Source organism: Oryctolagus cuniculus, chromosome 11 (assembly GCF_964237555.1).
Source record: "Oryctolagus cuniculus chromosome 11, mOryCun1.1, whole genome shotgun sequence".
NCBI lineage: Eukaryota > Metazoa > Chordata > Mammalia > Lagomorpha > Leporidae > Oryctolagus > Oryctolagus cuniculus.
In genome coordinates this window covers 120,585,285-120,599,945 of record NC_091442.1, presented here as the reverse complement: position 1 = coordinate 120,599,945, position 14,661 = coordinate 120,585,285, and the positions used below count along the sequence as shown (strand labels likewise).

General features: G+C 61.2%; 2 long non-coding RNA genes across 2 annotated transcripts; one reads left to right on the top strand and one right to left on the bottom strand.

The window, feature by feature from the left end:
- Positions 1–109: 109 nt before the first annotated feature.
- LOC108175994 (uncharacterized) lies at positions 110–3,121 on the top strand. Its single transcript, XR_011380328.1, has 2 exons — positions 110–1,472; positions 1,747–3,121. It is a non-coding gene; the product is annotated as an uncharacterized lncRNA (long non-coding RNA).
- LOC108175993 (uncharacterized) lies at positions 620–5,022 on the bottom strand. The gene is made up of 2 exons (XR_001792662.3): positions 4,521–5,022; positions 620–1,905 (listed from the first exon to the last, which is right to left on the bottom strand). It is a non-coding gene; the product is annotated as an uncharacterized lncRNA (long non-coding RNA).
- Positions 5,023–14,661: the final 9,639 nt, after the last annotated feature.

The following is a 14,661-nucleotide window of genomic DNA, read 5'->3' as shown; positions in this document are numbered from 1 at the left end:
TTCTCCCTGACCTTTGCTGCCCACGCCGCTGCGAGGGGCCCGGGGCCCCCGAAGCCCGCTGGCTTTGGCACTGCCCACGAGGGACAGGAGGGGCAGCAACTCCATCGCCCGGGGCTGGCCCTGCGAGGAGGGGGAGGCGCCTCGCCGCAAAGGGGGCGGCAGCAGTCACCGGCGAGGGCCGGAGTCGCGTCCGCGGTCCCCGCACCAGCGGGCCCCGCGGGCGCCTCCCGGACCTTCCCTTCGGGCCCTGGCGGGACCCCGAGCGCGCGACCAGGGCCCCTTTCCTGCGCGCCCCGAGCAGCCGGGGGCAGGCCGGGACAGGGACAAAAAGCACGGGAGGAAACGCGCACGAGCGCGCCGGGAAGCCCGCAGCGCCCCGGCGGAACCACCCGTCCCGGAAGCCGAGTCCCGGCTCGACGCGCGCACGCAGCCACGCACCACGCAGCCACGCAGCCGGGGGGCGGGGCCGGCCTCCGAAGCTCCGCCCAGGGCGCGGCGGGACGCGCGGACGCCGCGGCGCAGCCGAGGGGGCGGGGCCGGCGCGGGGGCGGGGCCTCGGACTTCCGGGACCGAGGGCGGCGGGGACGTAGACGCGCAGCGCGGTGGGCGTGGCCTCCGTGCGTCTGTTCTGCGCTCGGGCGCGGCGCCGCCATGCCGGCCTCGCTAGCGGCCGCCGCGTCCCCGAGTGGGGTTTACGCCTTTGGAAGTGTGACGGCGCCCCCGGGCTCTGCCGTCTCCCTTCCACGGGGCAGTGCTCGGGGCAGTACTGTGCCTCCTCCTAGGACGTCTTCAAAACAACGACTTCCATTCTACGAAGGCACACGCGTTGTTGGCAGAAAGTTCGGAAAGGAAAAAAAGGCCCGCGCTTCGGCCCCGCGGGATCAGCCGTGGTAGCGTGGCCTTCTTTCTTGCCCAAGATTCATTTATGTGAAGGAGTTAGAGAGAAAGCGAGCTTCCATCCGCTGGCTCGCTCCCCAAATGGCCTCAACGGCCAGGGCTGGGCCAGGAGCCAGGAGCTCCTTCCGGGGCTCCCACGCGGGTGCAGGGCCCCAGCACCCGGGCTGTCCTCGGCTGCTTGCCCAGGCCATCAGCAGAGAGCTGGGTTGGAAGTGGAGCAGCCGGGATTCGACCTAATGCCCGTGTGCGATGCTGGCACTGCAGGCAGCGGCTTTACCTCCTAGCCACAGTCATCCTCTTTCGATTTTTTTTTTTTTTTTTAGATTTATTTATTTGAAAGGCAGAGTTACAGAGAGAGAGGGCTTCCGTCCACTGGTTCACTCACCAAATGGCTGCAGTGGCCGGAGCTGCGCCAATCAGAAGCCAGGAGCTTCCTCTGGGTCTCCCACACGGGTGCAGGGGCCCAAGGACTTGGACCATCTTCTACTGCTTTCCTAGGCCATAGCAGAGAGCTGGATGGGAAGAGGAGCAGCTGGGAGCAGAACCGGAATCCACATGGGATACCGGCACTGCAGGTGCGTCACCCACTACGCCACAGTGCCAGCCCCCAGCCCTTTGCTGCCTGCAGTGACCTGGGCTCCATGGGCAGCCCTGCAGGTGGGGCAGGGCCAACTTCACTCACCCGAAGGACGCCGTCTGGGGTCCATGCTCCCTCGTTTGTCTAAGTCGTCGTGTGTGTTCCAGAACATTCCCTGGGGCGGGCCCCCCGGATGTGGAATTGGCGAGTCAGAGAAGGTAAACACGACACTTCTTGTAGCCACACCCTTTTTCTCTTTACATATTTTCCAGATTTAAAAATCAGCGAGTGTTTAAGTAAATGAGTCGAACAGAGGACTGCATGTGTCTATAAATATGTAAAATAAAGGGTCTCATAGAACACGTGAAGAGTTCTACAGCTAGCAGCAGGCTGTGCAGGATACGGATGGGCAGAGGACTCGGATGCCGTTGCTGCGGAATGAAAGACAAATGACCAGTGAGCTCCAGAAGTCCTTGGGGACATGCAGATCAAAGCCGGAGGAGCCAGCCCTTCGCACCCACCAGCCCTTCACACTCTGCCTCGACGACAGAGAATGACAGGTGCTGGTGCAGAAATGGGGACACTGGAGCCCCAGGGCTGGCGGGAGCGTGAAAGGGCGCGGCTGCTTTGCAGAACGGTCCGGGGTCCTCAGAGCTGAGCAGGAGCCTCCCCGGGGCCCAGGAGCCGCACCGGCACCCTGCAGCCTCGTCCCGGCAGACAGGCAGTGCGGCCGACCCAGACATCCATCAGTGGGCGAATGCAGACAGGCAGACGGCTGTCACTCAGCCCTAAAGAGCTGACTCGCGCTCCAACACAGTCAGCCTCGAGAAGTTTTCGCCAAATGAAATAAACCAGGTACAGCAGAAGGCAGTGTACGGTTCCTCCCGCATGAGGTGCCCAGAGCAGTCAAATTCCAGTGCCCACGGCAACCCGAGAGACACGATCCGGCGTGCCCTCACCCCAAACACTGAAGTGCAGGAAGACCAAACTCCCCGAAGTCTGAAGTCCTGAAATGACAGTCTTGCACAGCACAGTTTGGAAGAATCGAAAGATCGCGACATCTGGGGTGGTGCCTTGTGGGATCCAGGACGCAAGCCCGGCATATCGGCAGAGGTGGTTACCAGGTGCTGGCGGGGGGGGGGGGGGGGGTCTCTTAGCCAGGCACTGAGTTTCGTTTGGGGTGATGAAAAGTTGCGGAGTGGTTAGGGGTGGCGCCGCGCACGCGGCTGCAACGTTGGTGTTACCGTGTTTTACCTTACACAAAGTCAACCTGGGGAGAACAGGCTGATTTTTCCTGCATGCCGGCCGGCAGGCAGCCAGCCTGCTCCTGCTGGGTGACCTTGGCCGCGAGCTGAGGACGGGCCTCTGGGGAGCGCAGCTCTGGCCTCACCTGTAGCGTTTTCCACACCAGCTTCCAAGCTGGGAGAGCGAAACGTGGCTCTGGGAGGCGGTGAGTCACTCCAGATCTGTATCTGAACGTGGTCTTGTTTTGAATGTGGTCTTGTGCACACACGTGCACACACACATGCACACACACACGCATGCACACGTGATTCCCTCGTTCCCTCACGGTGTCCACAATCAGCGATTTTGGAAACAGACTAGCACCCACAAAGAAATATCAAAGACACCAAGGCCCAACCTGGAGATGTTGTTCCTGGCCTTTCTTCTCTGTTCAAAACACAGACTTACACTCACGGCCGGCTCGCGCCACGGTGTATAGCTTCTCAGGCACTAAGGTGCACCCGAGAATTCCCGGAGCAGGCTGTCCCACTGTCCCCAGGGCCCATGGAGCTTCTGTCCCCAGCTCTATGGGTCGGGCTGTCGGGGCCACAGGAACCCCTTAAGGTACTCCCGGGAGGGTGGATTTGCCTCTCAGAGGCACTTGAACGTGTCCTCGTGGGCCCTGCCATGGGTGCATTTCCACAGGACCAGCCGTGGGGCCCCACTGTGGTAAGCTGGGCCCAGTGCACGCCTCCGTCCACTATGGACGTCCATCTTTTTCTACCTTTGCGGCACAGTCCTGAGTCAGGTGGGCGGGAGCTCCGAGCTCTGCAGGACCAGGCTTGCGGCCTCGGGGTGGGGTGGGGAAGGCGCCACTCCAGACCCAGCCCCTGGGTGCAAGCCCGCGTGGGGCCTGGGCATCGTCTGGACCCCTCGCTGGTGGGTGCTGTCTCCCACCCCGCACGGTAGGCCAGGCAGGCTCTGCTCTGACTTGGAGGGTGGCATGGGCCCTCGTGGGTCAGCAGGATTGACCACGTCTTTGTAGGGAGGGGACACTTACACATACATCCCAGTGCTATGGGATTAGGCCTGTGAGCTAGAGGCCACACCCCCTGCCCCCATGGATCTCACCCGTGACCACCCAGCTGTCCATCAGACTACGCAAGCACTCCCCTTTTGGAGGTGAGTAAGAGGCTTGGAGAGCGCCCTTGCTGGGCTGTCCAGCCCAGGCCCGCCCCCCCTTAATAAGGCCCTCATGTTCCCGGTGTTCTCGTGTTCCCGTGTGGTTCTCTCACTTTCCGGATAAATCCTCAGCCTTAACGCAGCGCACCTTGTTTGAGCCGGTGCTTAGAATTCTCTAAGTAAACAGCAAAACCCGGAAATAGTCAATTTTGGCTCAGGTTAGCCCACAACACCAGGGCAGGTCCACAGCTCCCCACCTGGGGACCCCGACACCAGCGCTCCGGGGTGTCTCGTGGGGTGCTCCAGGCAGCACTGCTCTCGCCTGAGTCTCACAAACCCAGGGACGCTGGGGACACAAGCTCCAGGCCGGGCCCCTCCAAGCTCCGGGTCACGCGGCCCATCCCCCTCTGCCGGGCACGGGGCTCCTCCTCCCCAGGCACACAGCTCCTCCCTTGGCTTGAAGAAGCTGAGCAGGATTGGCCCCCGCTTCCCTGCAGCCCCCCATCTCGCCATCAGCGACCATGGCCTCCCTGAGTTTTCTCCGGCTGTGCCCTCTGAAGGGGGCACTGTGCTCTTCCCGTCCTCAGCTCCCGCCCCCTCGTTCCTACCCTGCAGCCACCCCCTCCTCCAGGAAGCTCACCAGAGTGGATGCCCCGGCCTTGACAAGCTCTTCCTGCCTTTGGATTCGGGCTCCATGTCTTTGCCTTGAGCCAAACCAGGCTGTGAGCTTCTGGACAGCGCAGGGGCTGCCGTGGGCGTGAGTCACGCTGTGTCTGTGGGGGCGAGGCCAGGACAGCACAGTCTGGTTAAAGCGAGTGGCTGAGCGCCGCCCGGAAGTTAGCCCAGCGGCGAACGACCTTCAGCTCTCAGCAAACAGGGCCTCAAAGGCAAAGGAGAGCCGGCAACGGAACCACCGAAAGCCTGGTCCCTGCTGCTCACTGGCGGGGTGGCCTTGGGCAGCGGTTGGCCCTTTCTGGGCCCCAGGCCAGGGAGCTCAGTGGTCACCCTGGACCTCTCAGCTCTGAGGCTGGCACAGGACCGCGTATCAGCAGAGCAGCCACGACACAGCCTGCCCTTGGAAGGGAAGCCGGTCCCCTCTAGAACATTCTGCAAGGCTCAGAGCAGACACCGCCCTGTGTCCCTTCCTCCTCGGGCAGCCTGAGCCCAGCTGCCTGTGGAGCAAGGACCCTGTGCCCTTGTGCACATGCGACACACGCACGCCCCTAGCCTGACACCGCGGGGACACACAGACACCACCAGAGAGGCCCGTGCCGCAGCTGCCCCAGGGCCCCTCCCTGCACCTGGCTCTCATCACGCTGACCAGCCAGTGCCCACCAGGATCGGCCTCAGGGAACCAGGCAGGAGACTCACCTGTTGTAAAGTGGTCAGGGTCCTTGCGGCGTCCCCGTCCCCGCTGGGGCCCAGCCACGGTCACCACGAGAGTGACCAGGATGTGGCGACAAACCGGCAGCTCTCAAAGGCCCTGGTCATGCGGCGTGCACCGGCCTTTGCCCAAAGATGGTCTTCCTGCGTTCTTCTGCTTAAAACCTGCTCCTGCAAAAGGGAGCGTTGACATTATTTTTCTAAGGGCCCGGGCAGGTGGAAATAGCTGGCCATCTCCAGGCGCTCCTGCAGTATTTCCTTTGACATCTGATGGCCCGTGCGTCCCCGACTGCGCGCTCCCCGCTGGGCCTCTCGGGAGCCATCAGGCGCCCACTCCCTACTTAGAGCCTGCACGGCTCCCTGGTGCTCTTAGGTTTGTTGCCGAATTCCTCAGCATGGCGTGCATATCCAGACGGGCAGGAAGAGGGAAGGATCCAGGCGGCTTCCTGGAGGAGGCAGCACCTGAGCCGGGTCCTTGCAGGATGTGCTTGCTGGTGAGAGGTGGGTGGAGAAGCCAGGGGCAGCCCGGGGAGGGCTTTCCACACGCAGGGGCTCTGTGTGCAGGACGGAGCTGGGCTGGTGGTGAACAGCCAGTAAGAGACCCTGCCGAGGGGGACGGGGATGAGGGCCACACAGGAAACTGAAGTGAGCGAGACAGGCCGGACGCAGAGGACGGGCATCCAGGCTCCCCCGTAAACCTACAGCAACGGTGCGCACCTCGCACACGGGGCCACACCGGGACAGGGGCTGGCAGGGGCCTGCACTTGGATCCAGCCGGCTCCCAGGCCAGACCCTGACTGAGGGCCCTGGCCTGAGGCGGAGGCCGCAGGGAGCTCGGCTGCCCAGCCTATAGGTGCCTCCCTGGCCCCCAGGGACAACCCGGGGAGACGGTGAGGGGGGGAGCGGCACCCAGGGGGCCCCCCAAGAAAGGCCCCGCGCCTCTTTCCAAGCAGGGCAAGGGCTGGATGTCCTGCCTGCCCCCACTGCTCCCCCACCCCCGGCTGGCAGACACCCTTCCCTGAGTGCTACTGTGCTGTGGGACTCAGCTCCTGCCCACACCAAGTGCCCAGTCCTGGTTACGGGTGATTTAACCCCCTGAGACCAGGGCGGTGATGGGGCAGCTCCCAGTGCCAAACCCTGCATCCGCGGGGGGGCTCCTCAACACCAGAGCACAAACCCAAATTTGGCCTGGCCGGGGGGGATGGTCCCTGGGCACAGGGCAGGAGGGTGGCAGGGAGGCCAGACTGGGGTGGGGTTGGTGGGGAGGCTGGCTCAACCTGAGGGGAAACTGAGGCTGGCAGAGAGCCCCCGGCCCCAGGGTTCCAGGCCTCCCCCACCACGGATCTCTGCCTTTCTCCAGGGCCAGGGGGCACTGCTGGCAGCTGGAGAGGAGGGGCTCCTGGCAGCGGGGGGAGTCTGGTGGGGGTGCCCCTGGCAGGGGCCGCCTGCCCAGACGCGCTGCTGCCAGGCTGATTAGCATGGGCGAGGGGCGCCGGCGCGGGGGCGCCGCCGGCCGGGCTGGCACGTCCCTCGCGGGCCCAGCTGGCCCGGCCCGGACACAAAGCGCCACAGACGGCGGCGGCGCTCGGCCATTCACGCGCAGGGGCGGCCGGGCGCGGGCGGCGAGGATTCCCGCCGCCGGGCGAAGAATAGCGCCTGGGCCGGGCGGGGCTCGGCCGGCCCGCGCTCCTGACCTTGAACCTTTGTGACTGGAGCGCATGCAAATCGCGGCGCGGCCGCGCCAAGCCCCGAGGGCGCTGCGCCGCCCGGGGCGGCCCGCGAACAATGCGCCACTGTCCCCGCGCCGCCGCGCCGCGGGCTGGGAACGGCACGGACACGCACCTGGGGCGCGGGCGGGCGCCCATGCGGGGGCTGTGCTCCGTGCCGCGTGGTGCGTGGCCGCGTGGACTCCCCAGGTGACCCCTGCTCCCTCCATCCTGCCTCCCCTTCCTGTCTTTTTTTTGCTGGGATTTATTTTTAAGTCCTCACCCCAATGACCGTGTCCCCGGAGAGAGCCTGCGCCCCCCGCGAGGTGCTTGCTGCCCCTTCTCTCTCTGGCATCTTGACACTTTCGTCCAGTGAAGCCTGTGTCACCAGCGCCCTGTACCACTGGACCCCAAGTGCCCCCATCACAGGGCCCTGTGCAAAGAGAAAAGACGCCAACCTCCCCAAGATCTGCTAAACTGAGCCCCAAAGGAGTGTCCAGGCCCAAATGTGGGTGCCGCTGTGCCCGCCCGCCCCTGCCTGGATCCCGGCTCTGTCCCCCTGGACCCAGCCCAGAAGCAGAGCACATGGCAGGCGGGGCAGGCGGGGCGCTGACTGTGTCCTCCTGCCTGAGCAGGTGACTCCAGCGCCTTCTGTGAGGTGTAGCCTCGGCCCAGCGCGGACTGGTGACCGCGGGTCACTCCTCCTCCCAGACTCGTGTCCCGACCCCCAGCCCTCCAGTTGATGAGATGTCTGGTCCCCTACTGCCCATCTTGCACAGGCCGAGGGTGTGAGGGCCGCCCAGGTGCAGGTGCAGGAGGGGGCCCTGTGGGCGTGCGCACCTGTGTGGGGAGTGTCCCTGGGTTCCTTCCTGCCGAGGGGCTGGGGAGTCCCAGCTGGCCTGGGACAGAACGAAGAGGCTCAGAGGAAGTGGGCTGTGCATGCTGCTCCCTCTCTGGGCGTCCGTCTCACCAGGGGCTAAACAAGGGGTCTCGGAGGAGGCCCCCGGAGCTCTCCGCGGTACGGATCAGCAACAGGGGCTCCCTGTGAAGCCCGGCACAGAGCACAGAGCCAGCACGCCTGAACATGGCCGTTACGGTTTCTTCCTCTGGCTGGACAGGTTGGGGCAGACACCCCCCCCCCAAGAAGTGTGAGACCCCAGGTTGGCTCCAGGGGAGCTCAGAGCCTGGCTGGAAGCTGGGGGCGGGGGAGGAAGCAGATGGGGTGTGGGTGGGCTGGGCAGGGGGTGGTGGGAGAACGGAGCAGGTGATGGAGGGGCTCAGAGAGCCCTCTTGGAGGGGCCTGGAGGGGAGGGGACGCCTCAGGGTGGCTGCGCACGGTGGATGGCACAGCCCACGGTGCTGCAGGGCACCGGCTCTGATTCAGGTCAGGAAGGTGTCCGGGGGTCTCATTCTGTAGGAGGGGAGAGGCTGAGAAATGGGCGCAGCCGTGAGTGTGCACCCCCAGGGAGGGCGGGGACGACTCCTGTGTGCCCTGTCCTCACGCTGCTACAGAGCTGGCCAGGTGATGGGGCCGGGGTCAGTCCTCTCGACGAGTGACTCCTGTAGGTGAGCCACGTTGGACAGTCCCTCGCCCTCAGAGACTGGAAGGGCTGTGGCTTCCGTCCTCAGACCCCTCAGCCTGCCGGTCCCCCGGGGCATCTTGGGAAAGCAGAACCGGAAGGGGCCTGGGCAGCGTGGGCGCTGCTTCCCAGTGGGCAGACGGGGACACTGAGGCCCTAGGGGGTGCTGGGCTGGAGTCAGGTCCCCGCCTTCTAGGTCTTTCCACTACTTCACCGGATTCCTGGGAAATTAGCCATGGAAAAGCCGTCCCCCGCTCCAGGAGGAAGGCGGTCATACTTTCCGTCCTGGCTCCTTGCAAGCACCTGGGGCGCGGTGGGTCCCCGGCAGCCCCCGTGCTGAGACGCGGGCCTGCGTCACCCAGGGCCGCTCGTGAGGACGCTGTGGTGGCGCTGACACCGTGGGCGGGGCGTCTGTGAAACCAGCCTCAGGGCCTCCAGCTGGCAGCTGTGTGACCGCCTTGGCTGCCACCGCCCTGGAGCTGGGTCTGGGCCTGGGCTGGCCCCAGGCAGTGGCCAGGTCTCCACGAGGGGGAGCAGGAGTGAGCACACTCCCCTCCCCCCCGCCCCGACCGCTGGCGCCGCCCTCTTCCCCGGGTGGGTGGCGAGGCTGCGCAGCCAGGCCTGACCCTGGCTCACTCTTCGCTGCTGGTCTGTGTCCCCGTTCAGGCCGACTCGCCTCCCTAGCCGGAGAAGTCGGCCACAGGGCGGCGAGGGCAGGGCAGACCCTGCGGGAGAAGAGCTCCGATGCCACCGGGCACAGGGAATGCTCAGTGGGTGCTGGCGATCAGCTCATCCTCACGCTGCCTCCCCCACCCCTTCCTGCTCGCGCCTCTTCCCCTGGACTGTGCCCGTGTCTGCTCCTGTGCCGGTCTCTGGGCCTCTTGCTGAGGGCAGCCCGGAGCCCTGGACAGGTGTGGACGACGCACTTCTGGCACTCGCAGCCAGGACAAAGCAGGGGGTTCACCACGTGACCCAGACCGTTGTGATGAGCGCAAGGCTCTGCTCCGAGCTGCGGGGCTGGTGTGGCCGAGGCACTGAACCGGAAGTCACGCTGACGTAAGCCGCCACGGGGCTGGGGCTCCCCTCGGGGACGACGCGGATCCGGAAAAGCAACCCCACTGCTCCTCGCTGTGTCGTTTCTTCACGAGGCTCACAACACGTGGACGTCCGGGAGCTCATTTTTGGTCCTTTTTCAAGGCTTGCTGTGGACATGTCAGCTGGGGATGAGATTCTGGGGAAAACCGCTCCACGATGCCCTCCGGGGCTGGTCCTGCCACAGGAGACCTGTACTGGTCCCTAGGGAACTTGTGGGGCTCCTGGGAGGCGCATCTCAGAATCGTCCCCCAGCAGGCAGAGGGGCGCAGGTCAAGGGTGGCCCCGTGGAGGGGTGGTGCCCAGGGGGTCCCGTCTTCAGAGAAGCACAGGGACAGGAGGTGGCGGGCATCCAGCGTGGGCCCAGGTAAGGTTCTGATTGGTTGCACCTGTCTGCAGCTGGCCCGAGTCTTTGGGAGCCTGGCTGTGGTGGCAGAGGCTGCAGGGGGTGTGGGTAGCAACTCGGACTAGACTAAGTTACTGGAATTAAGACTTATTCTATGCATCTGCTCTCCCACAATATGGCGCTGGGAGAGGAAGAAACAGCTTCTACACAGCTGCCTCCAGTTCAACCAATAAACTGTAGGACCTGCTCCTGATTGGAGGAGAGCAGCGTACTCGGCGTGTGGGTAGCAGAGTTGGGATTGGCGGAGGAGGACTATAAAGGAGGAGAGAGACGGCATGCACCAGGAACATCTAAGGGGAACATCTAAGGGGAACACCTGTGCAGCCCCCGAGAGAGCCGGCCGGCGGTGTGCCGCTCCCCCGCGGAAGTGGGGAATGTGGCAGGGGGAACCGCCCTTCCACGGAGGTGGAAGGGTCGGTAGCCAACCCGGGAAGAACCAGCAGCAAACCCGGGGAGGGCCGAGCAGACGAAAGAACAGCGCAGGGTCCTGTGTCGTTCCTCCACGAAGACGGGGAGCGACAAGGGGGGTTCACGTGGCGCACGCGACGTGTCCAGTGTGGGCCACACCCCGCTGCTGTGCCTTTGATGAAATCGGGGCTGCCAGAGTCCTCTTTTGTTCTATGTTTTTAAAAGAGAAGTCTTTACTTATTTGAAAGAGAGAGAGAGCGCGCGCACTTTCATCCACTGGTTCACTACTCAGATGACCGCAATGGCCAGGGTGGGATCAGGCCAAAGCCAGGAGCCAGGAGCTTCATCCAGGTCTCCCACATGCGTGCAAGGGCCCAAGCACTTGGGCCATCTTCTGTTGCTTTTCCCAGGTGCATTAGCAGGGAGCTGGATCGGAAGTGGAGCAGCCAGCACGCGAAGCGGCACTCACGGGAGATGCCAGCAGAGGCTTAGCCCAGTGCGCCACAATGCTGGCCCCGAGTCCTCTTCAGGGTGGCAGCCAGGGGCAAGCTCTGCACCCTCGAGACAGCACATTACGGGAATAAGCCACCACTCCACCTGTTGCACCCGGCCGTTGGGGCCATTTGGGGAATGAACCAGTGGATGCAAGGTTTCTCTCTCTCTCTTTCTCTGTTTCTGTAATTCTGCCTTTCAAATAAATAAATAAATCTTTAAAAAAATAATTATAAGGCTAAAAATGAAATCATAAATACACTAGAAGAAAATATAAACATTGACATAATTTGAGGTGGGAAACATACATTCATGTTATATTTAATTTTCCACATATTTTAATAAAGACTTATTTATTTGAAAGACAGAGTTACAGAGAGAGGGAGAGACACACAGAGAGAGATCTTCTACCTGTTGGTTCACTCCCCAGATGGCCGCAATGGCCAGGATAGGATCAGGTCAAAGCCAGGAGCCAGGAGCTTCATCCAGGTCTCCCACGTGGATGCAGGGGCCCAAGCAGTTGGGCCATCTTGCACTGTTTTCCCAGGTGCATTAGCAGGGAGCTGGATCTGAAGTAGAGCAGCTAGGACATGAACCAGTGCCCATATGGGATGCCAGCGTAGCAGGTGGCAGCTTTACCCACTGTGCCACAACACTGGCCCCTTCCTCAATTTTAAAAGTATTTTTGCATGGCTATAAATTTTTTCCCACAAATGCTGGTTTAAAAAATGGTTTAAGGTGAGTCAAAAGGCAGAAAAGAAACTGGGAAAAACTGTGTTCCAGGCAAAATGTCCCAACTCCACCCACAAAACCTCCTTGGAAATCAGTAGGATGAAATATTTGCAATGATATGTGATGAAAATTTACTGAAGAAATTCAGGGGCCAGCTCTGTAAAGGCGTCGCCTATAGTGCCGGCATCGTGTATGGGCGCCAGTTCAAGTCCCAGCTGCTCCACTTCCCATCCAGCCTTCTGCAATAGCCTGGGAAAGCAGTAGAAGATGGCTGAAGTCTTTGGGCCCCTGCACCCTTCTGGGAGACCTGGAAGAAGCTCCTGGCTCCTGTCCTCAGATCAGCCCAACTCCAGCTGTTTTGGCCATGTTGGGAGTGAACCAGCAGATGAAGGACCTTTTTCTCTCACTGCCTCTGCCTCTCTGTAACTCTGCCTTTTGAATAATTAAATCAATCTTTTTTTTTTAAAGAAGAAATTAAAATTAACAGTATATCTAGGCTGGCGCCGTGGCTCAATAGGCTAATCCTCCGCCTTGCAGCGCCGGCACACTGGGTTCTAGTCCCGGTCGGGACTCCAGATTCTGTCCCGGTTGCCCCTCTTCCAGGCCAGCTCTCTGCTATGGCTTGGGAGTGCAGTGGAGGATGGCCCAAGTCCTTGGGCCTTGCACCCGCATGGGAGACCAGAAGAAGCACCTGGCTTCTGGCTTCGGATCAGCGGCAGCCATTGGAGGGTGAACCAACAGCAAAAAGGAAGACCTTTTTCTCTGTCTCTCTCTCTCTCACTGTCCACTCTGCCTGTCAAAAAAAAAAAAAAAGAAAGAAAGAAAAGAAAAGAAAAAAAAACAGTATATCTATGAAAAAGGCACAATTTCAAATGATGCAACTTAAGCAAAGATAAAATTTTCAGCTATTAGATCGAAAACTGTATAAAAGGATTACAAAAAGTAGTTACACTATTGCAAGTGGCATGAGGGTTGGAGTGAGCAACCCTAGGAGCTGCTGGCGAGACAGCAGTTTGGGAAAATGCCCTGGAAGCGACGGGGGCGACGTTCACCCAATCAGCAGATGCTCACTGAGCTGCCGTGTGCGTCAGGCAAGTGGTGACAACCCCAGCCAGCTCTGCACGCGGTTGCCTCCCAGTGCTCAGGAGCCCATTGCGGGACGTGCTTATAAATATCTAACAAGGAACCCTAACCTGGCCAGGGTGGCTGGGAAGACTCCCCAACGGGGTGGATCTTAACCCACGTCTAACATGATGAGAAGGCGACGAGGCAGGTGAGGGAAAACTGCTGGGCAGAAGAATTGGCCATGTGACAGTTCCGGTGACTTCTGGGGCTGGTAGGTCCCCTGCCTTCCCACGCCCATGATTTCTGGATGCTCTGGCCCCGGCTAGTCTCCCCTGGGCTCAGCTTTCGGTTCCAGAGCTGCTGCAACCTGTTGTCCTCAACCAACCAAAATGACGAGACAAAGGAGTGGCCAGTGTGGCTCCCTGGAAGTCAGCGGGGCTTCGGGTTCAGCAGTCCCAGACTTCCCAGCAGCTACTGACCATGTGCTCAAAGAATCACAGAAGGAACTCACTCAGAGGGAAACATGAGTATGTTCAAGGAGCTAAAGGAAAACATGGTGCCAATGAGTGCACAGAGGGGGACTCTCCATGGCAAAAGAAAACGACTCCCGGAAATTCTGACACCGAAAGGGGTGATTTTGAAGTTTAAAAAGTTCACTGGGTGGGCTCCAGTGTAATGGCAGAAAAGGGTCCAGTGCTGTGGCACAGTAGGTTAAGCACCCGCCTGCAGGGCTGGCATCCCATATGGGCGCTGGTTCGGGTCCCGGCTCTTCCTCTTCCAATTCAGCTCTCTGCTATGGCCTGGAAAAGCAGTGGAGGATGGCCCAAGTGCTTGGGCCCCTGCACCCACATGGAAGACCGGGAAGAAGCTCCTGGCTCCTGGCTTCAGACCAGCCCAGCTCCAGCCATTGCGGACATCTGGGGAGTGAACCAGCGGATGGAAGACCTCTCTGTCTGTCTTGGCCTCTTTTTGTAACTCTGCTTCTCAAATAAATAAATAAATCTTAAAAAAAAAAAAAGAAATGTCACTAAAAAAGAGAAGAAAGAAATTAGTAGAAAGTCGACAACTAAGGAAAATAGCTGGGAAAATGAAGAGAGCTTCAGGTCCCTGTGGGACGATAGCAAGAGGTCCAACTACGTGCAGCTGGAGTCCCGGAAGGAGAGGAGAAAGAGGGGGCAGAGGAAAGTCAATATACGTGCAGCTGGAGTCCCAGAAGGAGAGGAGAAAGAGGGGGCAGAGGAAAGTCAATACTAAAGGAAAGCTTGAACTTACAGCTCTAAGAAGCTTGACAAACCCCAAGCAGAGGAAGCAAGCAGAATCACTCCCAGGCAGCTCCCAGGTGGACCTCTGAAAGACGAAGGAAAAGGGAAAATCTTGAAAGGTTCGGAGAGGAAAAAAGGACTCATTCCATGAACAGGAGTTGCAAGCTAGAGCTGGCTCCTCACCAAGAAACAGGAGGAGGCTGCCTCTGACCAGCGAGGGCCTGGCCGGCAGGGCCCTGAGCGGGGAGGGGATCGGTGCTGAGTGACGTCCAGGGAGCTCCCCGGAGCTGCGGGGAGAGAGCAGTCCTCAGGTAGCCGGAGTGCAGCCACACGCGCTGACGCGGCAGCACCCACAGCCAGGCACATACGGGGTGGCAGAGCATCCCGGGCAGAGAGAGAGAGAGAGAGAGAGAGAGATTCCCGGAGCAACTCGTGCACGGAGGCCGAGCACGTGGGGGCACCGTCTCAGCCCCCGCTGATTCTTGCCGACACACGTGATGCTCCTGCTTGTCCGATGCGTAGCGTAGCACCAACCTGACGCCCAGTCTCTCCAGAAGTGAGCAGAGGAGGAGGAGCGGGGGAGGGAGGGGGGAGGAAGAGTTCAGGCTCCGTGTAACAGGCCGATTCTGGAGCTCACCTGGGACCGGGAATGTCC